The 27,017-nt window shown below is 46.5% G+C and overlaps 1 protein-coding gene across 1 annotated transcript in view; it reads right to left on the bottom strand.

Moving 5' to 3' along the window:
- Positions 1-1,138: 1,138 nt before the first annotated feature.
- The window catches only part of ch25hl3 (cholesterol 25-hydroxylase like 3), a 40,109-nt gene continuing 14,230 nt past the window's right edge, over positions 1,139-27,017 (bottom strand). Inside the window, exon 3 of the transcript XR_013204124.1 lies at positions 1,139-1,149. The gene's annotated coding sequence lies outside the window, so the exon portion shown is untranslated. The remainder of the gene's footprint in view (positions 1,150-27,017) is intronic.

Here is a 27,017-nt window from a genome sequence, read left to right as displayed (position 1 = left end):
AGCGGGATCAATGGGGAGCTCCACCGGTTGCGGTGTGAAAGAGGAGTGAGGGACCCACGGGGCGTGGCCGGGCGGATTACCCCTCACTGTGATCCTCAGATCACCCAGCTTGGACGGCACCCCAGTCCTCCTCTGGGAAGGTAACCCAGAGGAAGAACAGGGGCGGGGCCCAGAGGTGGGGACTGCGCCAACGCTTTTAACGAAGGCGAGTCTAGATCTCAACACCGAGATGGACATGTTCCCGCAGTGAGAACATGTCTCATCCACGAAAGCTGCCTCAGCATGCTGTAAGCCCAAACATGCGACACAACTTTCGTGACCGTCAGAAGGGGATAGTGCCAGACCGCACCCAGAAACGCACGGATGGAATGGCATCTTGAAAAAGACGCACTCACACCCGTGTTGCTCTTTTAGGAGATGGGACCGTCACCAGTGCCGGAGCACACAGGGAATGACCGCGGCAAACACTGAATAGTCTTTCAACTAACAGTGAAGCACTCACTTCTCGCCCTCTAACCAACCGTCAACACACAAACAAACAGTAGAAATTTGATGCTGTTAAAACAGCAGTTGAGAGCTGAGAAGCTCGCGATCACCGCTGCACCACGCTGTAGAACACCAACACTGGAGAGGTCTTCCCGCAAGAACACCGACACACTCGCTCGTTGAACACAACAGCACTCTTCAGAGACATCAAAGACGAACGGCTCCGAAGCGAAAGGCAACTAGTGCGTGCATCCACTTCCGTATTTATACCCGCGCCGCGGGGGCGGAGTGTGTGATGCAAATCACGCACGCCAAATTCCATTGGCTCGTTCAATAGTAATCGAAGATGATAGGCTCCCTAGCGTGATCCCATTTCAGTCGCGTCGACTACGTCCGACGTTATCGACTGAAAGGGAACTTGTGAAAACAACTGCCACGGGTTGATCGGACATTGTTTATTTATTAAAGAGTTCTTTTTGGCGTTCTATCGCTAGCAAGGCTATCTACTGCCTCAATGGTGTACTGTTTTGTGGTGGATTGCCAGCAACAGCCATCAGGATTGTTTGTGGTTTTGTCTTAGTGACTTAAGAGTCATCTTGACTACTCCTTACGTTTCACAGATTAAGGGGCTAGTTGTAGCATTAAAATGCTTTGTGAAATACTCTTAGAGCAAAAATGTAGGAGTCTTAAAATTAGGGGTTTCTCCAAAATCAGCAATTAGGATCTTCTTTAAGCCTTAAGATGTTTTGTGAATACGGCCCATGAAGAATAATGGGTCGAAAAAAGGCACATTTAGGCGCTGTTTACACAAGAACACTCGCGAGTGAAAACGTAAAAATATTTTATCAGATGTGCCTTTCGTTTACACGGCGATAGCGTTTTTGGGGCTTAAAAAAGCAAAAAAGTGAAACCACCCTCCAGAGTAGAAATCTTAAAAACGCTCCACCGTCGCGTTCCCGTTTAAAGGGTAAAAACGCAAATCTGCTCACGGTGGCTCTCGTCGCGTACGTGTTTACATCACAGGCATGCGTTAGTACAGGAAAATAACAACCAACGTGTCAGATTATTTCCGTCGGACCTTCAAGTTGCCCTAGCAGCTCTGATAAACATACAAGAGTCTTTTTTGCTGTTCGCTTCACCATGTTTTGATTTCGCGCTACTAGGGAGAGAAGTAGAAGGAAGGTTGTACCTTTCTTTTACTGTCTATGGGTTGTACACAGGCGCGCAGACTTGGTGTTGTTGTGTAGCAGTGCTTCACATTGCCACCTAGCCGCCTGGAGTGCACACTACATCGAATTTCACACACTTTTGCATCACCATATGCATGCAGATTTCCCCCCCATAACGCTCGTCTAAACGCAGAATAAAAAGTGATAACGCAACGCCACTTTTGCGTTTTCTCTTCAGATTGTTTCTGTGTAAACATAGCCTTAGAAAAAGATAGAACATTTTGGAAGGATCACCATTTTAATTGCATTAAAGGGATAGTTCACCCAAAAATGAAAATTCTGTCAGTATTTACTCACCCTCATGTTGTTCCAACCCCGTAAGACCTTCGTTCATCTTCGGAACACGAATTAAGATATTTTTGATGAAATCTGAGAGCTGGATCACTCCTTCTTACTAGTTCATAGGCTTCTTCAGGGATTGAAACTTGCCGGCCTCGAAACGTTATTAAAGACATCATTAAAATAGTCCAAGTGACTACAGTGGCTCAATCTGAAGTTTATCAAACGACGAAAATACTTTTTGTGCGCAAAAAAAAAAAAAAAAAATAACGACTTTATTTCAAATATTCATTTCCTTCTCTGTGGGCCAGTCAGTTCACTGGTGTAATAGCGTAAGTTTCTGGAGCCAGTTGCACCAACATGGCTTACGCCTGGTCTTAAGGTAAGTAGGTCTTATCTCAGCATTCTAAGTCCGACCTAATAGTTACGACAGTTGCACCATCCAGGCTTAAGTCCTCTTCACGTTAAGATTGGGCGTAAATCTTACGTCTAGTCAGTAGCAGGCGTAAAGTCAAAATCTAGGCAAGTTTCTATAGTAGCCACTTGATAACTCAGCAGTAAAGACTTATACACAGACTTTACAATGAGCGGGCTTTTAGACGGGAGAGAGTTATTAAGGACAGAAGCAATCCATTGGACATTTACAAAGATGAGGAGCTGATTGAGAGGTTTCGATTCTGTCGGAGAAATCTATATGAACTTGTTGAACTTGTTGAAGAGCTGTCACCCGACTTACAGTTTGTGTCGAACCACAACGCAGCATTGACACCAGCATTACAGCTGTTAAAAGCGCTACGTTTTTATGCAAATGGTGCGTTTCAGAACACTGTTGGAGACATGATTAATGTCCACAAATCCACTGCATGACGGGCCATCCGCAGAGTATCACTGGCACTCAGCCGTCACCTTCCGCGATCTGCTCACCCCCCCACTGAGGCCTAGTCTGCGGTGATGAAACACCGGAAAATAGTTTACAACGTAACCCCAGCAACGCACGCTGCTAGGCAACCGCTATAGTTCCGTGGCCATTCACAGGAACGCGCATCGCTAAAACCAGGAGTAGTTAAGCCTAGGCTTAAGTTTGGTTGGTGCAACCGACGTTAGGTCAACTCTAAAGACTGGTCTTAACTAAGACCTACTTAGCAGTTAGGACCAGGCTTAGTAAAGCCCTGTTGGTGCAACTGGCTCCTGTTGTTGTACGTCACACGCATCAGCATCACCCACATGAATAGTTGAAATAAAGTCGTTATTTTTGTTTGCTTTTGCGCACAAAAAGTATTCTTGTCTCTTGATAAACTTAAGATTGAGCCACTGTAGTCACTTGGACTATTTAAACAATGTCTTTAATAACTTTTCGGGGCTGGCAAGTTTCAATCCCTGAAGAAGCCTGTGGAGGAGTGATCCAGCTCTCAGATTTCATCAAAAATATCTTAATTCGTGTTCCGAAGATGAACGAAGGTCCTACGGGGTTGGAACAACATGAGGGTGAGTAAATACTGACAGAATTTTCATTTTTGGGTGAACTATCCCTTTAATGTGGCTGATCATATGATGACTGATTTCCATCTTTCTATGTCCTGCTTTAGGTTGTCTAGTAAATCTAAATAATTTAATTGAAATTAATATTTTGAATTCTTGGCGACACAGCTACGTGAGGTATTTTATCTTGTTTAAAGCCATTTTAAATGGTAGACTCCTTTAATTAAAAGAAAAACCAGAAAAGCTGCTAAATGAGTTTAATAAAGCCAACAGAGGGGGAACAGAGCGCTTGGGATCTAAAAGGTACAAAAAACATCATCAGCATAAAGAAATATGATATGCTCTACCTGACCTAAGCTTAAGGGCGGAATCTGAGGATGATGTCTTAATGGCTATTGCCAAAGGTTATATGGAGGCAAACAACTGGGGTGAAAGTGGACACCCCTGTCGTGTGCCCCTATGCAACTCAAATTGTGGCAATCTATCGAGATTAGTTAGTACTGATGTGCAGGGATGGTGATACAACATGCTGACCCAGAAAGAAAACCTATCTCCCAAATTAAATTCTTTAATAGTGGTTAAGATGTAATTCCCTTCAACTTGATCAAAAGCTTTTTCTGCAGCTAATGCAATAATTGCCATTTTTGAGTGAGATTTTAGCTTAGAATAGATTATATTTAGAAAACGTCTGACATTAAAAAAAGAAAATCTTTTAGGGACCAAGCCAAATTTGTCTTGGTGAATAATTGTTGAAATGCATTTGTTTAATCTAGTTTCCAAAATTTTAGTGAATACTTTCAAATCAATATTGAGAAGAGCAACTGGAGGAAAAGAATACGTGTCTTGTCCTTGCCTTTCTTATAAAGTAAAGAAATATTTGGGGAGTAGAAGGAAAAGGGAAATTTCTGCTTACTAAAGGAATTATTAAACATCTGTAACACAAGGGGTGCAATTTTATCTGCATATTTCTAATTAAATTTGATACAAAAGCCACCATGGCCAGGGGGCTTCCCTGGCCATCTGTTATCTCTTGAATAGTAATATCAGCATTCAAGGCTTCCTGGTCAGCTTCACTTAATTTTGAAAGGGGAGACAAATGAGGAAAGTCTAAAATCACCTCCGATGATACAGACGTCTTAGATTCATACAACTCTGCATAGATTATTGATATCCTTTGGATTCGTCAATAATTTACCACCCTTGTTGTCAGCTAAACTATGAATTGATATACTGGCATAGGAACCCCTTAACTGCCAGGCTAATAATTTATCAGGTTTATCCCCAGTCTCTAAATGTTTCTGTTCAATATTTAATAACATATTTATACACCTGGTCTGAAGTGATCTTATTGTATTCATATTTAAGTGACATAATGTAATTTTGAACAAAAGAGTCTGCAGTATTCCTATAGTTTTTCCAATTGGGTAAGACAACAATCTATCTCCACTAAGTGTTTTTGTCTGAGTTTCTTTGATGTTGACTCATAAGAAATTGTGTGTCCCCTCATCACAAGTTTAAAAGTTTCCCATAACACAGAATTGGAAACATCTCCTTTATCGTTGATCTCGATAAACTGTCAAGGAATCCGATATATGCTGGCAAAATTTCACATCTCTAAAAGGAGCTAAGTATTACATTTCCAATTATAACTTGGCTTTGCCCAGCCAAAATTGAAAGAAACCGTAACAGCATAATGAACAGAGATCGGTATGTTATGATATTTAGATATAGAGATCAGAGGTCACATTAACCGAAAATGTTCCGCCATTGACAGAATTAATGGAGCCGTTCATTGATTTGATAGCCTTAATAATGTCAGCAAGATTAACAGGGTCCGTGGAGTTGGCAACCTCCTGGGCGTCGTCTGACTGACAGAAGGCTTTTTCACATGCATCCTCTGCTGATTTGTTTCCTTTCTTGGATTTTGGCTTAGTCATGTTGTCTGCAATCATAAGGAATGTTAATGAGCAGAGTTTAACTAAAGCTAACACTTTAGCAGGAATAAATCCTACTCTTTGATTTGATCTGTGGATGTGGCACTGGAATTCCAATGGAATTGACATGTCAAATTAGAGGACATGTATAGGGGAATACATCAGTGGAATGCATATATCAGGGACTTTTTGAAAAGTTCTGAAATGTATTAACAAGTTACCTCTTAAAAACTTGGTTTCATTACTGTAAATGTACGCTGTAGGCTTGTGTTCCCTGAACAAGCAAAAAGAGTGAATAATCCTTCATAATTCACCAAAGTGCAATGTGGGGACCACTATTAAAAATGAAACTGTGATAGATGTCCCCATCAAGGCTATACCCTTAATTAAAAATGTCAGTTTAAGGAAGCACCGTGAAGGTGAATGATGCTGTGCATCCAGACTTGTTGCAAAGATATGATGTGGGCTTCATGGATAAAGTTTAGCAAGATTCAGTGTCCTACCAAGTCCTATTTGAGATGGAGTTTCTGAACATTACTGAAATTTGTGTCCTTGCTGAGCAAACAAATGACATGATCAGCTCTGCCAAAGCTTTTAAGTGCAAATTACCACTGATCCGTCTCCAGCTTCAGTGCCATGGCCTGCTTTTCTCCCCAACCATGAACTCGAGCCAAGTCAAACCATTAAAGCAATTAAGTGTATGTTAGCTTGATGAGCATTTGACAAACTTTGAATAGGCTGTGCCTGTGACATTGACATGTTTACCATTTTAGTACAGAAAAAGAATTGGACTGGACTTCAAGCTGGCCATACTCGCAGACTTTGTTACTTCAACTGTGATTTTAGCACTGGACTTATTATTATAAAACCTATCATTGTTATAAAACATATTGTTATGTCCACCTGGCTCAAGGTGATGCAACATAATAACGGGGAGGCCACACATGGAACTCAATTTATCAAATAAACATTTGATGGAAAAATAAGTCAAATCAATTATACCACAACCACAATACCACAGTAAAGAAAAAGAAGTAAAAACTATCTGGAACTGAAGAGGAAAGATGAACGGTTCAGTCTTCATCTTCTACTTCTTCTGGGTTTTATGGCGGGACGCAACCAACTTGTTCAGGTGCATACCGCCAGAGTGTGTAATATCAAGGTTTTAGTACTTCAGGTTACATATTCAGTGAAAAAAAAAAAAAAAAAGTTAACCTATATGTTATGTTCTAATCCTGTAGATTTGAGACAAATTAAAGAGAGCTTTGCAGCACTCCCTTGTTTCCTCACTCATCCCTAAAATCCCTTCTAAATTCCATCCCCGTCCTAATTTATTTATCTTATCACGTAAGATGTTCCTGTCAGAATCATATTTACTACACTTCATGATGACATGCTCGACATTTTCAGGAACATTAAAAAAACTCACATTTATCAGACACACATTTTGCCATTAAATACAGCGTTGATTTTAACCCAGTATGTCCAAACCTTAATCTAAAAAAAACCACTTCATGTCTCCTACATTTCCCTTTGAAATCCTTCACCTTAATTGATTTCTGTATGCTGTAATAGTGTCTCCCTTTAGTGTCTGTGTCCCACTTCTTCTGCTATACTTCACTCACTGCTTTTCTAATTAATGATTTGGCCTCTCCTTTTCCAAAGGGAACTTTCATCATTTCTTCATCATTTAATTTCAATGCTGTCTTTGCAATCACATCTGCTTTCTCATTCCCCTCCGCACCAGCATGAGCAGGGACCCAAACAAATTGCACATCAACTCCAGCTCTTTGTATTCTCAGCATTATTGTACATATTTCAATCAATAAAACATCTCTTACTGTCTTTTTGGAATTCAAACTATACAGAGCGGCAGTGGAGTCTGAACAAATGACAGCTCTCTCAGGCCTCACCTCTTCTATCAACTGTAACCCTAAAATAATAGCAACCATTTCTGGTGTATATACAGATAATTTATCATTAATTATTTTACATATAACTACATCAAACTCAGGTATGTATGCTCCTGATCCTACATGTTCAGTCCCTGGATCTTTTGATCCGTCTTCTGCTACTGCATTAATATTCCAAATTATTAATTTGGATTAAATATCCTTTACCTTTCAGTTGTTGTGTATATTCCCAACAGTCACACAGAACCTTTGTTGCAGATTTTTCCTCTCCAGATCCTTTTAACTTGACCCAATATGCTAAAGACAACTTAGAACGTCTTAAATATAATGGCAATTCATCAGCTTCTACCAGCAGTTCATTAGGGTTGTTTTCACTGCACCTATACTGAGTCTTAGAGCTCTGAACTGTATTCTGTCTATTTTTTCTAAAATACTCTTGGCTGCTGCTCCATATACCATACACTCATAATCAATACACGATCGTATTAAGGCCCTTTAAATATTTAGTAATGATTGTTTATCTGCTCCCCATTGACAACCAGAAACTGACTTCATGCGATTCAGTACCTTTTTACAATTTGTTTCAACCTGTTTAACATGATTCCTCCATACACATTTCTCATCAAACCACAATCCTAGATACTTGAACTCTTTCACTCTTTCCATATTTTGTCCATACAATTTAAGCTGTACGTTATTAATCCTTCTCTTTCTGGTAAATAACATAAAGCATGACTTTGCGACTGACATCTTAAATCCCCAATCATATGACCATCTTTCAACTTTTGATATAGCACTCTGTATGCTATTAGTCACATGTGTTGGTTTCCCCTATATGGTTTCCCGTCTTTCCCATATAGCCACATAATCTGCATAAAGTGATGACCCAAGATCTCTACCATTTATAAAAATTTTATAACACCCGCCCAGGTGAACGGGCGGGTTGGGAGCCGCGGGAGCGGACGGCAGGACCGTTGGGACAGAATCAACGACAGTCTGTTCATGGGCGGCTGAGAGCTGTTGGGCACCGCCGAAGAGGCCGACCTGGGATATGGGAATGTCGGACAGACGGGTCCGCGCGACATCCAGCACATCAGACAGGTTCAGCCATAGAATGCTGAGCATCACCTGACCCCGGGGAGAGTACGGCCACTTTCGTCGTCTCGGAGAGCAAGGTGAGTGGCGGTGCGCAGCTCAGTGAAGAGCCCTGGGTCAGTCCCGCCCTTGTGCAGGTCCATGAGCATCTGGGTCAGGTGGACCAGCAGAATGACCATGGTATGCAGTGAGGCGGCAGCCAGTCCCGTGACGCTATAGGATCTCGCCACAAGCGTAGACGAAAAATTATAAACGCACGGGGCAATGAGTTTTCCCCAGTGAGCCTTCTTGCGCAGATCTTGCGCAAGGTCAGGGATAGGGCTGGGTATCGTAAAAATTTTTTCGATACCGGTACCGATACCTTGACTTCGATACCGGTTCCTGAACGATACTTTTTCCGATACCAATTTTATCAATATAACATTACCTAAAAAGAAAAACTTTTATTTTTTCAGTTTGTTGACTTTTTTACACTCATATTTTGAGTTTGTAAAAAGCACCAATGCTAAAGTTTTCTATGTTTCCTAATCATTTAACAACATGTATTCTTTACTTCAATTATTTCTGCCTTAACTTAATGCATTGTTTAACAATGAAACTGAATGAAAATTAATTGAAATGCATTACACACAGTCACCCCTGATAACAGATCACTCTAAATTGTAATTTAGACACATGCATTTTCTGTAAAGCTCCTTTGAAACGATATGTATTGTAAAAAATGCTATACAAATAAATGTGAATTGAATTAAATATAGGCTACTGGGGTGCGGGATATATGCCTCGCGCTCAGCACACATGAAGCTTGCGCAAAGCACTGGCAAAAGTAGCCTAATGATTATGGATGTGTCGGGAAAAGATAGCAAGGAGATATTTTAATTATTTATTAATGAACAAGTGTTTACTAAACGTGTTGGCTGCAAAGATGATTATTGCGAATTTGCGATGCTGACTCGTCATCCCTGCAGTAGTGAACGCGCGCGCCTATATGGATTAGGTAATCAAACTATTTATTTCTAATTGTTTCGTTTAAAAGTAGACATATTTTGAACATATATAGAACTATTTCTCATGTCTGTGAGGCAGGTATCCTATACGCTGAGTTTTGGTTTATATGTGACGCGCTCCAGTTCTTGTAGTCGAAGGCGGATAAACTTTCTACTCTCGAGTGTATTCTGTGCGCTTTTAAGTGCCTTATCAGATTTACCGTGTTACCGGTCTTGGCAGCAATTATCTTGTCGAAAATATTGCATCGTGTGCTTATGGCATCGAGTCGGGTACATAGGTACACTTTTGATCATTTCCACATATTTTCTATCTATCTGGGTTGGACGCTTACACACACAGACACACACACACAGACACTACAGCCTCACGTGCGACGAGGCACATCTCTGGGCAGCCGCGTAAACTAGTGTTTTTCTGCCACAACCAATCATGCTGCATGTTTCTTGTTTCACTGACGTTGACGAGATTTACCACTTAGGTACCGAAACTTGGTACCGAAAAACAAGACATGTTTCGATACTCGGTAGTATCGAGGCAATTCGGTCGGTACCTAAAAAGTACAGAACTCGGTACCCAGCCCTAGTCAGGGAGGACGAGGAGCAGGTCATTCTGGTTGCCCCTTACTGGCCCAACCGGACCTGGTTCCCCGAACTAGTACTCCTCGCGACAGCACCTCCCTGGCCGATCCCTCTGAGGAAGAACCTTCTTTCTCAGGGACGGGGCACCCTATGGCACCCTCGTCCCGATCTCTGGAACCTCCACGTGTGGCTCCTGGATGGGACGAGGCAGGTTTGAGTACCCTACCACCTTCCGCTAGGGCGTCGTCCACGAGACAGGTCTATGCGTCGAAGTGGAACCTCTTCGTCAGCTGGTGCTCTTCTCACTGAGAAGACCCCCGGAGATGCTCGATCAGCGTTGTACTTTCCTTCCTTCAACAGGGGTTGGAGCGAAGGCTGTCTCCCTCCACCCTGAAGGTCTATGTTGCCGCCATTGCTGCCGCACACTATGACCTCATCGAAGGTAAGTCGGTGTGGAAGCACGACCTGGTCATCGGGTTCCTGAGAGGAGCGAGGAGACTAAATCCGCCTCGCCCTCCTCTCTTTCCCTCTTGGGACCTCTCAGTGGTTCTAACTGCCCTGAAGAGTGCTCCATTTGAGCCCCTGCAATCAGTTGAGCTTAAATTCCTGTCTATGAAGACCGCGCTCCTGGTTGCACTGGCCTCCATCAAGAGGGTAGGGGACCTGCATGCATTCTCAGTTGACGAAGCGTGCCTGGAATTCGGGCCGGCTTACTCTCACGTGATCCTGAGCCCCCGGCCTGGCAATGTGCCCAAGGTTCCTACCACTCCCTTCAGGGACCAGGTGGTGAACCTGCAAGCGCTGCCCCTGGAGGAAGCAGACCCAGCCTTGGCACTGCTCTGTCCAGTACGCGCTCTCCGCGCCTATGTAGACAGGACGCAGTGTTTCAGGACCTCAGACCAGCTCTTTGTCTGTTATGGTGGGAAGCTGAAGGGAAAGGCTCTCTCCAAGCAAAGGTTGTCTCACTGGATAGTGGACGCCATTGCTTTGGCATACTAGCAGCAAGGTCGACCGTGCCTCCTTGGTGTGACTGCCCACTCCACCCGGAGTGTGGCGTCCTCTTGGGCTCTAGCGCATGGCGCCTCGCTAACGGACATCTGCAGAGCTGCAGGCTGGGCGACACCTAACACATTCGCCAGATTCTATAATCTCCGAGTGAAGCCCGTGTCCTCTCATGTACTCGCTTAAACCAGCTAGTACCGGACCCGCTCAGGTGTCTTCGCTTGCTCGCCATTCCACTCCACGGACTGGATACGTGCGATATTCTCCTCAGGTGAGCTTCCCCGAAAGCCCTGAGCTCCTCCAGCACTCCTGACGTCGGCGCCAGTATCTATTGCCTGCGCGTCGGCTAGGTGCCTCCCGTGTGCATGGTCCCTCCTCTGAGCGACCCCCACATGTGTATTTCCACTGTAAGCCTCTCTGAGCATGTGTCTTTCCCTTGGCAAGCCACCTTGCCTCCCCTGGGGTTGAAATATTCCACCTGCAGCTGGACACCCCAGTGTTCTCCATATGCATCCCTCTGGGTCATATGTGTATTTTCTCAGTCCCCCCCTCTGGGTTGGCAATAATTGCATATTTCCTCTAAGCTATGGGATATGCCCCCCAGTGTACCTTGGTATTCCTGTGCTAAATAGGAGTCCTTCGTCCGTGCCAGTCTCAAGACAAGGATCTCCGATTTACGCAGGGCACTGGAAGACAGCCGAGAAGGTGGCGTGATTAGACTAGTAACCCCATTCGTCGTCATCCGACGTAACTCGGAGTGACAACGAAAGGGAACGTCTCAGTTACGTATGTAACCCTCGTTCCCTAAGTAGGGAAACGGAGACGTTACGTCTGCCTGCCATTTTCCGCTGTACCGCGGGGATCGCCTGAGCTCAGCCTTGGCTCCTCAGCGAAGAAACATATCTGCATGTTGCCGGCTTCCTCCTTTTACACCCACGAGATGGGGTGGAGTTAGGCTATGCAAATTCCGCAGACCCATGGCATTTCTTTGCCATTGGCTCGTTTTGTAATACTCGAAGTCGATAGCTGTTCTTAGCAAAACCCCATTCGTCGTCATCCGACGTAACGTCTCCGTTCCCTACTCAGCGAACGAGGGTTACATACGTAACGAGAGGTTTTCTGCATTAGTTGTATGTAGCCTTTTTGAAAATTCAGGGCTATAAAGAAAATACACACTGGCAAAATGGTGAGTTTTATATTTGTATTATTATTTTTTTTTTTTCCTAAAAAGAAAATGTTTGTTTAAAAGTTTTGTAAATGTAAGCTTTGTAACAAGTGTGTATGTTAAGTTTGGTAAAAAAAAATATGTGGAAATTGTATGTGTCTGCGCTTGGCCAATGAGAGCAGGTGCTACTGGGGATCGGGGGGATGACCAGAGAGAGAGAGGGAAAAAAAAAGATCGGGGGGAAGGAGATAACCGTACGTTCACACCGCCGCCGACTTGAGCGGCAAAGAAGCTCTGGACGCCCTGTCAAGGACGCTTGTCAAAAAGTACGGGGAAGCTTGTTGATGCTTTGGTCGCTCTGAAGTAGCACGGAGAAGAGAAGTGTCACAACATGAAATGTCACATGAGATTGGTGTTTTTGCATTCCACTTCACTGCTTTTCTATTTAACTATGTAAACACACCTTAGACTGTGTGCTTGTTGGCGGTTATAGCCGTGGACTCCGCGGATAAACCGCGGATCGGCGGATGACGTGACGAAAAAAAATATTTTAATTAAATCCGGGCGGGTGGCGGTGGTTTCTAGTCTAGCGGCTGTCATCAGCAGCGCCTTGTATCAGCGGATGGCGGGTGGGGTGCGGTTTTGTAAATTGGTCAAAAACGTTGGTGCGGATGGATGGCGGACGGATGATGAGTTTTGTGATGCGGTTGTGGATGAAATAATAGCCCATCCGTGCATCTCTAGTGTGCTAGAGCTTTGTGTCTTTTGCCGCGTCTCGCGCATGCCATAGCGTTTTAAAAAACGCGTCATTCAAGTTAAAATAAGTTCAACTTTAAGAACAAAAATGTAAACAATCCCAGCAATTTTATCCCATGCCTCGTTCTTTTGTATCTGGTCCCTATAAGCAAACAACGTCATATCGTAAATGATAGGAAACCCAGCAACGGCGATTATTAGCTTCTCCTCCATTTTATCTGAACTAATGTTTTGGTAGGAACGAAAGTTTACATTGTGTGTTTCTCCGGATTCAGCCAGCCGATCTATATTCCAATTGGTTGCTGGCTTTTGCCGCTGCTTGCCTTATTGAATATTTTACTCACAAAATACAAACAATAGTACGGTAATGTTAAATGTTAAATCTTACTTGTGAAAAGTAATCCCCGAGTGATGGTCCGCCGATTTGAGCAGGAATATGCTGCACAGTGCTCTGGCATCTACTGCTGCTATGCAATGCAAATAGGAGTATGACCGGTTTAAGATGGCGGCCGCATTTCTTGCGCCACAGTGGCCAATAGGGCATCTAGTCTCTATATGATGTCTATGCTCAAAACGCCCAAAATGCGACGCCGATGGATTTGACACTCCTTGCAGCTGAGAGAAGCTAGCTTCCATTGAAAATGAATGACTTCCGGTAGCTTTGGAAGCTCAAGTCGGCGGCGGTGTGAACGTACAGTAAGAGTGCGTGATCAGTTTTTTTGATGTGCATTAATTTGGACAGAACCTAACCCATCTCAGCGCTGTCCGAACTGTTTTTTTTTTACCAGTTTTCTTACGTTTTGTTACGAAATTTCGAGCGGCGGAGGACTGGATCGTAAATTTCGACGGATAGCGGAGGACTCGTTCGGGGCTCATGGCGGACATTCACCCAAGGCCTAACGGAGGACTGATTAATCGAGGATTGTCGTTTTGAGATTGTTCAATTCTGATTTTTCTGACGGTTTGAAGACAATTATTCTGGACCTTGGACTGCCCTCGCACATGCCACGTGTGCATGCAGATGAGTGAGTACAGTTGGACTGAGATCTGTTGAATATCAAATCGTTTGGAGGAAAAGTGCACCCAACAGTTCATGGCAAGTTCAAATGCACTGGTTTAGAGACTAAGTTTGTGGGTTCTGACGTTTATTAGTGAGATATTAAGTGTTTCATATCTGTTTTTGATACATGTGAACAAGATTTGTAATGAGGGAACTGATTATCAAAGACTCGGTTTAGGGAAACGTCTCAGGTTACGACTGTAACCTATGTTCCCTGAGAACAGGGAACGAGACAATACGTCAACGACGCTATGGGGAACGCCTCAGGCGTGACAGGTGTCTGAAATCACTATCAAATCACGTCAATCATATTGACCGGCGACAGCCCGTGAATCATTAGCGTGAATGATTAACGTGCGACCTGGAAGTATAAAAGGGCGCCTTGCAAACATGACAAATCACCTTATCGTCTGAAGGGACTGTACGGTAGGCAAGCACCGCGGCATGGCAGGGAGACGTATTGTCTCGTTCCCTGTTCTCAGGGAACATAGGTTACAGTCGTAACCTGAGACGTTCCCTTTCGAAGGGAACTCAACAATACGTCAACGACGCTATGGGGAACGATATACCAACGCCGCCATGCTAAGGGGAGTGCATGCCAAGTGGCAGTGACAACTGTCAGAACCAGCAACTTCAAATGAAACGCTAGAACCACTCACCCTCAGGTCACACTGGGCTGTCAGTGACAGCATTCCCTACGGTCATAGCCCAAGCTACAGCCTCACAGAAAAACCTTCATAAACATGGTTAAATGAAAGGTCTACCTGGGCCGGCTCCGGGCCTGGAACCTCAGCTTCCAATTAGAAGGGGTCCCTTCTAGGGAATGTGGCTAGGGAACCCAAGGGAACCCCAGCCAGTCACTATTCAGGGGAACGTACTCACCCCGAAATGCCACCAGGACGGCCTGACCTGGCGCCAGTACATAGACACTTCGTCAGGCCAAATCCTGTCTGTCTGAAGACAGAGCCTCTGGACAAATGCCTTAAGTAAGGCATCCAACCCGAGGGACTGCGAAGCTGGCAGTGAACCACTCGGCCCGGATCTCAGAGACGGGATATCCCGGACAGTATGACTCAGCATAGTGCTTTCCGACCCTTGCTAGCGAGGGGAGTTTCTCTACTCGATCCACGGATCAACCCAGTGTCTGTGTTTCAAAACACTGAGGAGGCCTGTGAAGGCCTAAGGGCTGATCTAACTGGGAGGCCTCACGAGAGGCCTACGACCGTCTGACCAGACTCAGGAAGCCGCATGCTCATAGAGACCCTCGTGAGGGGAGCACAAGGTCTGCCTGGTAGGCAAACCAGGCTGTAGGCAGAAAAGGTTCCGGGAGGGAACCTTTAGCAGAGAATGAACACTTTAGCGAGCCAGGGCGCAAGCTCGCCTTCAGCAGCTGCCTATTAAGGCTAGCTGAAACTGATAGCAAGAGACCACTAGCTTCATAAACCCAGCACCACTAGGGAGCGTTACAGGGAGGCCCGGAGAGGCCTACTACCTGATCCTTTAGGGAGGCACGTGAGGCCTACTACCTGATAACCACAGTACGTGGGAACTCACCTTCAGGGAGGCCCGGTGAGGCCTGCTACCCTACGACCACAGTATGTGGGGAGCTCACCTTCAGGGAGGCCTGGAGAGGCCTACTACCTGGTAACCACAAACTGTGGGAACTCACCTTCAGGGAGGCCTGGTGAGGCCTACTACCTGACTGTTCTCAATCAAGGAGGCCTGGAGGAGCCTACTACCTGATAACCCCAGTATGTGAGATGCTCACCTTCAGAGAGGCCAAGAGAGGCCTACTACCTGATAACCACAGTACGTGGGAACTCCTCCTTCAGGGAGGCCCGGTGAGGCCTGCTACCTTACAACCACAGTATGTGGGGAGCTCACCTTCAGGGAGGCCTGGTGAGGCCTACTACCTGGTCACCACTATCTGTGGGAACTCACCTTCAGGGAGGCCTGGTGAGGCCTACTACCTGACCGTTCTCATTCAAGGAGGCCTGGAGGAGCCTACTACCTGATAATCACAGCATGTGGGGAACTCACCTTCAGGGAGGCCTGGTGAGGCCTACTACCTGACAGCCAAAATATTTGGGAGCCCACATCCAGGGAGGCCCAGAGCGGCCTGCTACCTGACAGCCACAATATTTGGGAGCTCACATTCAGGGAGGCCCAGAGAGGCCTACTACCTGATAGCCAACGTAAGTGGGAATTCGCCTTCAGGGCGGCCGGGTGAGGCCTACTACCCGATAACCATCTTAAGTGGGAATTCACCTTCAGGGAGGCCTGAGTGGCCTACTACCTGATAACCACTGGTAGCTTTGAGCCCTGAGTCCGGGTGAAAGTATAAGGTGGCCTGCTAAGGCCAGCCAGCTGGGGACTCGCCTATCAGGGAGGCCTGGTCGGGCCTACTAGCTAATAGCAAGTCATATTCTGCCATAAAGTACACTGTTGGAAACCATACTACACAGCATAATTCACTAATGGGCTTCCAGTAGCGCTATAAGGTATGTCCCACAATGTTGGGACTCACCTCCGAGGAGGCCTGTTTAAGGCCTACTACCCATCAGTGAGTCAACTGCCCGAACCACCAAGGCCAACCACGTAAAGTGAGCTGGCCTACAGTGCCCTCTGGGGGGCTGTCCAATCAAGGAGGCCTGCTGTGGCCTACTACCTAATGGCGCAGCCTTCGTTGGCAGAAAAACTGTTTACACAGCGCCTACAGCATCCTGGTGCCTAATCACATTGCCCATGGCAGTGTACTCCGCAAGAAAGCTAGCACCCTTAAAACAAGGGGAGTACAACATACGCCACTCTGCCTCAACGGAGGCCCCAGTTAGCCAGGGGCCTACCATCTATGCATGGGCGTCAGCTCAGGGCAATGCTCTGGCTTCAGGGGAGCGTACTTCGACCAAAGAAGAAGTGAAGCTTACTTCATACTCGACCCGAGCCATAGTGGTGCGAGGTGGGATAAAACAGAACTGGGAGTGAAGTGCTCAGACCTACCCTGTATCACAGGGGAATACTCACACCTCACCCTGAGGTTACCAGGGTGCGGGCCTGCCAGCGGCTCTAGGGGTGACAGAAATGTATCTGTGCCCAACCTAGGGGAGTGGGGCTTGAATGAAAGCCAACCACCTACAACCTAGCGCTCGAGCAGTAGCTCAGCGAGGTGAGTGAAGCCTAAACTGGCGGCCTAAATCCGTAGGCCAGTTCTGCATGGCAGGGTCGGGCAGGAAACCCAGTCTTCTTCGTGAAGCGAAAGACGGCCTAACCCTGCTCAATAAAGACATATATACCACGGAGGCCTGTTTGAGGCCTACCATGTCCTTACAAACCATCCTCAGCACCACACTGCATTACTCTAGTCACCCCAGAATGCAGAGAAGGGGGCGGGCCTTGGCCTAACGACTCCCACGGGAGGAGGCTGTTTATACAGGGATGCTAGAAACCAACATTCACACAGTGAAGGGTCAGAGGAAGAAATGCTAAAATTTTTAGGAGAGCGCCTCTATTATCCCTGGCACAGCCTAGGCCAGCTACAGAGGCGGCCCTGGTAAGGGCCAGCCTGCAAGCATAGATCTATCTGAGGGCTCGGAGGAGCCACAGCCTTACTAAAGAATATAGTCTGTATTATTCCATACAAAGGGCTGCAGAATCGCTCAGCCTAATGAAAACCCAAACAGAGCTCAAGGGGCGACATACTCAGGAAGAAGTAAAAAGGACCTGTGGGCCGGACATAAGATCTATCTGAAGCTCTAGCGTCAGTCAACACTCTAAGTAAAACAATTTAAAGAGAGAGACCAACCACTCTACCCTGAGGTGGCTAGCAGCCCGAAGGCTAACACAGTTACCGTTCTGGCCACCTAACGGGGAACTTTAGGGCCCTGATAATCCAATAAAGTTCTCTTACCTTATTACCTTGACATGACCCCATGACTCTATACAGGGAACGAGGTCTGTAGAGAGATACATTTCGGAATTTTTATTCACAAAAATTTACTCTTGAAAAGACCAGACAGCTCACCTGCGGCGTGCGGAGTGAAGACTCGCCAGATAGTTCTTTATGAACCTGGGGTCCCCCACTTTACATGCCTGAAAGAGGCGTTTCTACTAACCAAGCCTAGGCGGGCCATTGGAACATCGTTCTTATCATAGGCCCAGCGCCAGGCCTGATGTAATGAACGTCTGGGGAGTCAGAAGAGAGGAGAGGGCTGGATTCTCTTTTTAATGAAGCCCTCCGGGGAGATTATCCATCAGCGACGCTGTATGCGCTTGTGCTGGATAACCTCCCTCAGATCCCTCTTCTAGCGGGAGTCACGCCTTTCCTGCGCCCTGTTCCTCCACAGAGGGGGCGCACGAGAGGCGACACTGGCTCTCTGGCCCTGTCTACGGTCCTCAGATCGTGAAGGGCCAGGCCCTCCCGCCTGCCTGGGCGTGGAACCGGATCTCAGCGGTATGTAGGTTTTTTCCTAAAAGCAGCTGAGCGTGCCTTCGCCTCCCTGAACTTCCCAAGCCCCGCCTCCACGGCGGGGCCAAAGAGTTCAGAGGGCGAAACCGACGAATCGAGGAGAAAGGCCTTCTCTTTCTCCTCAACGTCGGCCAGGTTTAACCAAAGCTGTCTCTCCGTGGCCACCATCGCCGCCATCGACCGACTGATCGTGGCAGCAGTTTGTTTGGTGGCCCGGAGCGCAAGAGCCGTGGTTCGGCGCGGCTCAGTAACTGCCTTAGGGGACAACCCTGCCCCCTGGTCGAGATCCTGCAGCAGGTCGGCCCGGTATGCCTGCAGCACCGCCATGGTGTGCAGGGAAGCACCAGCCTGAACTGCTGCCGTGTATGCTCTGCCATTCAAACGCGCTGTTGTCTTTAGCGGTTTGGATGGCAGAGTTGGAGCTCTCAGTGTCGACGCCTGCCCAGACACGAGATAGTTTGCAAACGACTCGTCAAATGGGCGGCATCGACACATACCCATGCTCTGCGATCCCATCAACATCAGCGAAATTAACCCGCTGATGTCAGTGAATACGGGCAGAGCATGGGCTCTTCCATGCCCTCTCGATCTCCGTGTGAAGATCAGGAAGGAATGGAAGGCTCACCTGAGCTGGTGGTGTATGGCCGGGGAGAAACCGATCGCCGAGCCTACCGCGAGCGGTCTCTCCTCTAGCGCGTCGCCATGGCAGCTACAGCCTGTTGGCGGCGCGCTCCACAACATCCACCAGACCTGCATACACGGGGCAGGGTGGCTGAGAGGGTTCAGGATCTACCTGATTATAAACCTCCTCAGCCATCTCCTGCTCGTCCTGAAGAGCAGCAACTGCAGGAAACCGTCGGTGAAAAATCCTCGTCATCGACCTGCAGTTCGCCCTCGTCAGCCGTCGAATCATCTGAGAGGTTTACAGCACTCTCAAGATGATCGACGAGCTCTATCTGGAAGCCCATGATGCAAGTCGCCGCTCTGCCTCGGCACGAGCGGGACCATGAGAACCAGACGTTGAACCCCCTTCACTCGAGAAGAGGGCCAGACGAGAGCGAGCGTTTTAAGAGAAAAACGCTCACAGTTCACACAGAGGATTCCCTCGAGAATCTCCCGTGCGCGCTCTTCTCCCAGGCAAGAAAAGCACACTCGTGTGCTGTACATTTAATTTTCTTACCGTTTCATTGAATAGCGTTTTCAAACAGACAGTCCCTGAAGACGATGAGATGATTTGTCATGTTTGCAAGGCGCCCTTTTATACTTCCAGGTCGCACGTTAATCATTCACGCTAATGATTCACGGGCTGTCGCCGGTCAATATGATTGACGTGATTTGATAGTGATTTCAGACACCTGTCACGCCTGAGGCGTTCCCCATAGCGTCGTTGACGTATTGTTGAGTTCCCTTCGAAAGGGAACAACTCAGTTAAGAGTCGTTTGATTACTACTGAGTCAATTTAAGAGTCATTTGATCACAACAGAGTCAATTTAAGAGTCATTTGATTACTACTGAGTCAATTTAAGAGTCATTTGATCACCACTGAGGCAATTTAAGAGTCATTTTATTACAACCGAGTCAGTTCAAGAGTCATTTGATTATATTTAAGGACATTTTAGTTATTTTGTTTTGAAGGAGTGCATTTAAGAGTCATATGTTCGAATAAGTATAAATTGATATTAATAAGAGTAATTCGCTTGTATTAGAGGAAACTGTTTTTTTTTTATCTGACTATTTTAAGTCACTAAAGTACTGAGTACTTTTACTCACTTTTGGTACTTTTGGGTCACTTAAAGGGTGGCACTATTTAAATGTGGTAACCTTGTATTGTATTGTGGGTTTTCCCTGAATCGTGTGAATTATTCTGTAGTTCATATTCTTACCATTTGATTAATTTTTTTTATTTAGTTTTTTGTTGTTGTTTTTGTTTTGTATGGGGATTATTCAATAAACCTCAGGGTTTATTATAAAGTTCCTATGGTTGTCAACCTGTTTTTTTTCTATTCTCAAACACATGAGAATATATGTTTATTAATTGGAGGCACCGCGCTATATAACAAATTATTCTTGTAGTATTCTTGTAGCTATCTATCCATTCTTCAGTGGAAGGACCAGACATTACACTTTACTACTGCTGGGATACCAGCGCTCCTTTGATAGTATTATACGAGTGTACCCGGCTGGGGAGGGTTACATGTATCTTTACCAGGTTTACCAAAAGGTAGTATCAGTTCAGTGCACTTTTCCTACTGTCAGGCATTACACCTTCTCTCCATATCTTATTAAACAGTTTTAGTATAACTTCCAAAACTTCTTTTGGTAATTGTCTAAACATTGCATAGCATAGTTGATCTTTTCCTGGAGATGCACCACCACGGTCATCGTGATTTTGCCAAGTAAGTCATGTTCCTGGATCAACATATTTTGTTGATCCTGGAATAACATTACTGTCCCAAAATTTAGTCCTTACCCTATCCCTACCCCTAAACCTAACCCTACCCATAACTTTACCCTAAAATCTGAGGGAAATGATAATTGAATAACACTGATGTTGAAGAACCTTACCCTGGTTCTAAGCCTAAACTTGACATAAACTGTAAACTTGTCCCTCAAATCTGATTGGTTGATCTGAAAGTTGTTCCAGGATCAACAAAGTGTTTCTTTGTTGAATCTTTAAAATATATCTATATCATTTGTTATTCCAGGTATTCATTAAATATCTTGTTTTTGATTTCCACAAATCATTATGTTTATGTTTCCTTTCTTATTTTATAAACAAACACAGTGTTTGTATTTCTACATCAATTTTAAATACACGGGTCTAAAATGACCCGTATTCATTTCCTATGTTATTTCAGTCATGGCTGAGTGTTTCTTTGCTGAATCTTTAAAATATATGTATTTTATAATTTGTTATTCCAGGTATTCATTAAATATCTTTGTTTTTGATTTCCACAAATCATTATGTTTGTTTCCTTTCTTTCTTTGTAAACAAACAGTTTTTATATTTGTAGCAAATCAGCTCAATTAAATATTAATAATCAATAATAACTAGTTATAATTGATTATAAATACCTGGATCAGTTAATGATTAATTTGAGGTTGCTAAATTAACATTACAATCAATTAAGCAGTTCGTCCAACGAACTCTACTGATTATTCATTTGTTCTAAGAAAAGGGTATTTTTCATTTCCACAGAACAATAAGTCTTTCCTAGCATGTACAGCGCTTAGAGCATGTAACAGGGTCAAGATCGTAAATTAAACTTTGTATGCAAACAGGGAATCAGAACCAAATACATATTGTGCACAAGTTTTATTAATAAAAACATGAAAACATAACTAACATACAAACAATTACACATTCATTCATCCATTCAAAGGGAGATGGTTAAAGTGACAGAATGAAACCGGAACTAAGGAACAGATCCATTTACTATGAAAAGAACCATCAATATTATCATTTTCAAAGCACCTTCTTAAATTGATACTTGCATTAGGGGTCGAAGGATTATCGGCCTGGCCGATTATCGGCGCCAATATTAAGCATTTTTATGGTTATCGGTATCGCCCATTTTCAAAACCGATTTGCCGATAAAATAATTTAATTTTGAAATGCGCTATATTTGGCTCTGACGCAGCCACCTCTGTCGGAACTCACCACTCTGTAGACTAGACCAATGCAATGTCCCGCACATCTGATTTGTTGGGAGTCATGAGTCCGGCCAATCAATGCGGAAAGCTGAAGGCACTGAAAGTTTAGCACTCACACCGACAGCACTCGCTGATTGGAGCTGCTGCACTGATCACGCATCAGTTGTCTTGTCTCTCAAAGTTAAGGCAGCAGCAGACTTTGCTGAAGTAGCAATAAATTACTACACAGAAGTTGCAAAACACCTCAATATAGCAGAAAACACGAACCGAATCGCGGAATCCAGTCATAAAACGTACTCGGTTACTAACGTAACCTCGGTTCTCTCTAGAGAGGGAAAGAGTACTGCGTAATATCTTACGCTATGTGTGTGTGCGTGTGTGTGTGTGTGTGGTAAATGAAATCACGCGTCTGCACCATTCATTTAGAGACACGCAGGATTCATATTTAAATAGTCTTTTTCCGGTTTGAAATTCGATTTGATTTATACTGACCTGCTTTTTATTAATTCAATTCAATTCAATTCAAATTTATTTGTATAGCGCTTTTCACAATACACATTGTCTCAAAGCAGCTTTACAGAAAGTGCATTTCGGAAATGTACATAGAAAAATACAGTTAGTTAATCATGTATTAATTTATGGCATAACATATCGCCGGCTTTGAGTCGTCTCTTCACAGGCGTCGAGTCGTCTCTTCACAGGCGTTGGGGCATCTAAAGTCTCCGTGAGAGGCTGGATACAAACTGGAGCTGACGAACGCTATTTACCATTCACAGCAGAAAGGCAGATGGGAAATAATTAGCATAGCTGATGTTCATAATGTTAATGCATTCGAACTGATTCAGCAGTAGTATTAAAGGTTAAGCATTAAGTGAATGCTTGGTTAAACAAGAAGTTGACAAATTCCGTGACATTCCGCTTTATACAGTAAATTCCGTATCTCTTACGAGAGTATCTCTCGTACTGCATAATATCTTACGCTATGGGGAAAACCTCTTTTCCACGAGATATTGAAGCCAAAAATTATCCTTAATTTTGAATTCATGTAAAATGCTGTGCAGCAGCATGCAGACATAGGCAAGACGGCTTGCGCGCCTATTGGCTGCCCTGCGGCAACAGCAGCAGCCTATCGAGAGAGGCTCTGCGTGACCGATATCCAATGGGGGCATTTCGCGCCCATTTCGTCACGTCCCGCCAGAAGGGGCGTGGTCTCGCCCTATAAACATAGCTCGATTAGGCTGGTACAACTGTTTTTTATCGCCGAAGAGAACCAGAGCTGTGTATGCAAGGCAAGATACGCAGTACTCGTTCCCTCTCTAGAGAGAACCGAGGTTACGTTAGTAACCGAGTACGTTCTCTTACGAGATTATCTATGTACTGCGTAATATCTTACGCTATGGGGAACACAATGCAAAACACCGTGCGTACTGGGATCCGACACCAAAGTCCCAAGGGCGGTAGCCCGGGGCTCATATAGTGCATAATCACCATAGACTCACAGAGAGTCGGAGAAGAGAGGCTGCAAGCATCATTCCCCAAGAAATAGCATCCTACAGGAGCTAGTTATGTTAACAGTGTTTCACGCAGACAGGGTGAACGTGTTCAGGCTGAACTGGGTAATAGTACAGGTTATTCAACACCCATGGAGCTGTTTTATCGCTCAGTGAGCGATGCACAAGCGAAACTCAGCATCTGGGCCGGCACAGCGGGGCAGATAGCACTGAATTCTATACCGACAGAAGCTTGGCTTGTAAGACGGGAACCTCTAGGTTGTAAAACCTTATAAATGTAGACGGCGAGGCCCAGCCCGCGGCCGTACAGATATCGGTAACCCCACTATACCAAGCCCAAGATGAGGCCACGCCTCTTGTGGAGTGCGCTCTGACACCCAAAGGACACTGCAGGCCCTTGGAAGTGTAAGCCAGTGCTATGGCGTCGACTATCCATCTGGATAGGCTCTGTTTTGATGCGGCCAGTCCCTTGGAGCGTCCGCCAAACAAAACGAAGAGCTGCTCAGTCTGTCTGAAGACCGACGAGCGGGACACATAAGCTCTCAGTGCCCTGACAGGGCAGAGGAGACTCGCATCCTTCTCCTCATCACGAACCGGGAGGGCGCACAGGGAAATAACCTGGGCCATGAACGGTGTGTTGAGGGATGTGGGCACGTACCCGTGCCTTGGTTTGAGTATGACTTTTGAACCATTAGGCCCAAACTCCATGCATGACGCGCTTACCGAAGCGCTTGCAAGTCCCCTACTCGCTTCACTGAAGCGAGAGCCATAAGGAACACCGTTTTGAGAGACAGATGTTTCATGTCTGACAAATGGATTGGCTCGAATGGGGCACCTTTCATGGCTTCCACAACCGTAGAAAGGTCCCACACAGGGACTGAGGGGGGTCTGGGAGGATTCAGCCTCCGAGCTCCCCTGAGGAATCGCACGACCAAGTCGTTTTTCCCCAGTGACTGGCCAGACGTCGGTTTTGCAAACGCCGCTATGGCCGCCACGTATACTTTGAGCGTGGATGGGGTTCTGCCCTCATCCAGCAGCTCCTGAAGGAAGGAAAGCACTTCTGTAACCCCGCAGTCTGCGGGTGAAAAGCCCTGAGCTTGACACCAGGCAGAGAACACTGACCACTTTGAGGAATAGAGCCGTCTAGCGGGTACCCGTTGATGGCCCATGCATGTAGGTACCATAATTCCGGGCGAGGATGCCAAATCGAGCCCTTTGCCTGAGAGAGGAGGTCTCTCCTCACCGGTATCGGCCAGGGGTCAGTGCTGGTCCGCCGCATTAGGACTGGGAACTAATTCTGGTTTGTCCAGATCGGAGTCACAAGTAGCACTGGGCATCCGTTTTCCCTGATTCGTTCCAGCACTTGAGGCTGGAGCGAGACGGGGGGGGAAAGCATAGAGGGGGCAGCGGGGCCATACATGGGCCAGCGCAGCCCTGCTCTTGGAGAAAAAGTTTGGACAGTGAGCACTTTCTTGGGACGCGAACAGGTCCACCTGCACTCTACCGAATGTCTCCCACAGCAGTTGGATCATCTGCAGGTGCAGCGACCATTCCCCTGCTGGGACATTGTTTCTGGACAGACGGTCTGGTCCCAGATTCAGGCGACCAGGCACATGCGCTGCTTTCAGTGAAAGCAGGTTGTGCTGTCCGTCAGCGAGCAACTCGAGTGAAGCTGGTGAAGCTGGCGGGCGAACCGGCGAGCTATTACGGGCTGGAGAAGGCTCGGGGCTGTTTCGTCAACCTCAATGGTGGAAGCGGCGGCAGACGGCGGCCACTGTCCGTCGGTGAGGGACTCGAGCGATGCTGGCGGGCGAACCGGCGAGCTTTGGCGGGCAGGAGAAGGCTCGGGGCCGCGCTGGGCACGGCGCTTTTACGGCGCAGCACTACAGCGGGCTGAAGTGCAGGCTCTGAGAATGATGCCAGGCGAGTCCTCAGAGTCATACTCCTCGTGACAGTCCCTCCCTGGCCCATTCCTCTGAGGAAGGATCTTCTGACTCAGAGACGGGCACCCTATGGCACCCGCGTCCAGACCTCTGGAAACTCCATGTCTGGTCCCTAGACGGGACGCAGAGATTTTAGGTGACTTACCCCCTGAGGTACTTAACACCATCACTTCAGCACGGGCGCCGTCCACGAGATGTGTTTACGCCCTGAAGTGGAACCTGTTCGTCGAGTGGTGTTCTTCTCGCCGAGAAGACCCCCGAAGATGTTCGATAGGGTCTGTGCCTTTCTTGCAGCAGGGGTTGTAGCGTAGACTGTCTCCCTCCACCCTCAAAGTACATGCTGCCGCTATTTCAGCTTATCACGACCACATAGATGGCAAAACAGTTGGAAAGCACGACCTGGTCGTCAGGTTTCTTAGCGGGGCGAGACGATTAAATCCTCCTCGACCCCCCCCCCCCCCCCCCCCCCCCCATACCCTCTTTGGATCTTTCTCTGGTGCTTCGAGCACTTCAGGATGTTCCCTTTGAGCCTCTGCAGTCAGTAGACTTAAAGCTTCTATCTATTAAGACTTTGCTGCTGGTTGCACTGGCCTCGGTCAAGAGTGTAGGAGACCTGCATGCATTTTCGGTCGACGAATCGTGCCTAGAGTTCGGGACGGGTGACAGACACGTGGTACTAAGACCCCGGCCTGGCTATATGCCTAAGGTTCCTACCACTCCCTTCAAAGACCAGGTAGTGAACCTGCAAGCGCTGCCTTTGGAGGAGGCAGACCCAGCCCTGGCTTTGCTCTGTCCCGTTCGCGCTCTGCGTATGTACGTGGACAGAACTCAAAGCGTCAGGACCTCAGACCAGCTCTTTGTCTGTTACGGAGGCCAGCAGAAGGGAAAGGCTGTCTCCAAGCAGAGGACTGCCCACTGGATAGTGGATGCCATCGCCTTGGCTTACCAAGCACAAGGCGTGCCCTGCCCGCTCAGGTTGCATGCACACTCCACGAGAGGCGTTGCATCCTCCTGGGCGCTGGCACGTGGCTCCTCGCTAACAGATATCTGTAGAGCTGGGCGACACCTAACACGTACGCTAGATACTATAGCCTACTTGTAGGGCCGGTCTCCTCCCGTGTTCTCACCCTAGACGGGTAGAAGCACTGAGAGGCCTGGCTCTGTCGGCTTGCTGCACCCTACTGTGCACCCTTATTGCTCCAGAGTAAAACCTGTCGAGTCCTCCAAACCCCTCGGCCAAGACTTGGCGGAGCGTCCGGCGCCAGGCCCTTATCCGCTGAATCCTTGAGAACCGGATCTGGGCTGGGTTCCATATGTGTGACCCTACGGGGATCCCATATGTGTATATTTCCACGGCTGCTCCTATCGGAAGCCCGTGTCTTTCCCTTGGGCTAAGTCATCCATTATTTAATATGCAGTACAGCCTTCGGGCTAGTCCATATGCATTTCCACATAACTCT

The sequence above is a fragment of the Siphateles boraxobius genome, unplaced genomic scaffold (genome assembly GCF_051911475.1).
Source record: "Siphateles boraxobius isolate OS27281-9 unplaced genomic scaffold, OSU_SipBor_1 16, whole genome shotgun sequence".
NCBI lineage: Eukaryota > Metazoa > Chordata > Actinopteri > Cypriniformes > Leuciscidae > Siphateles > Siphateles boraxobius.
This window is presented reverse-complemented; position numbering and strand designations above follow the sequence as displayed.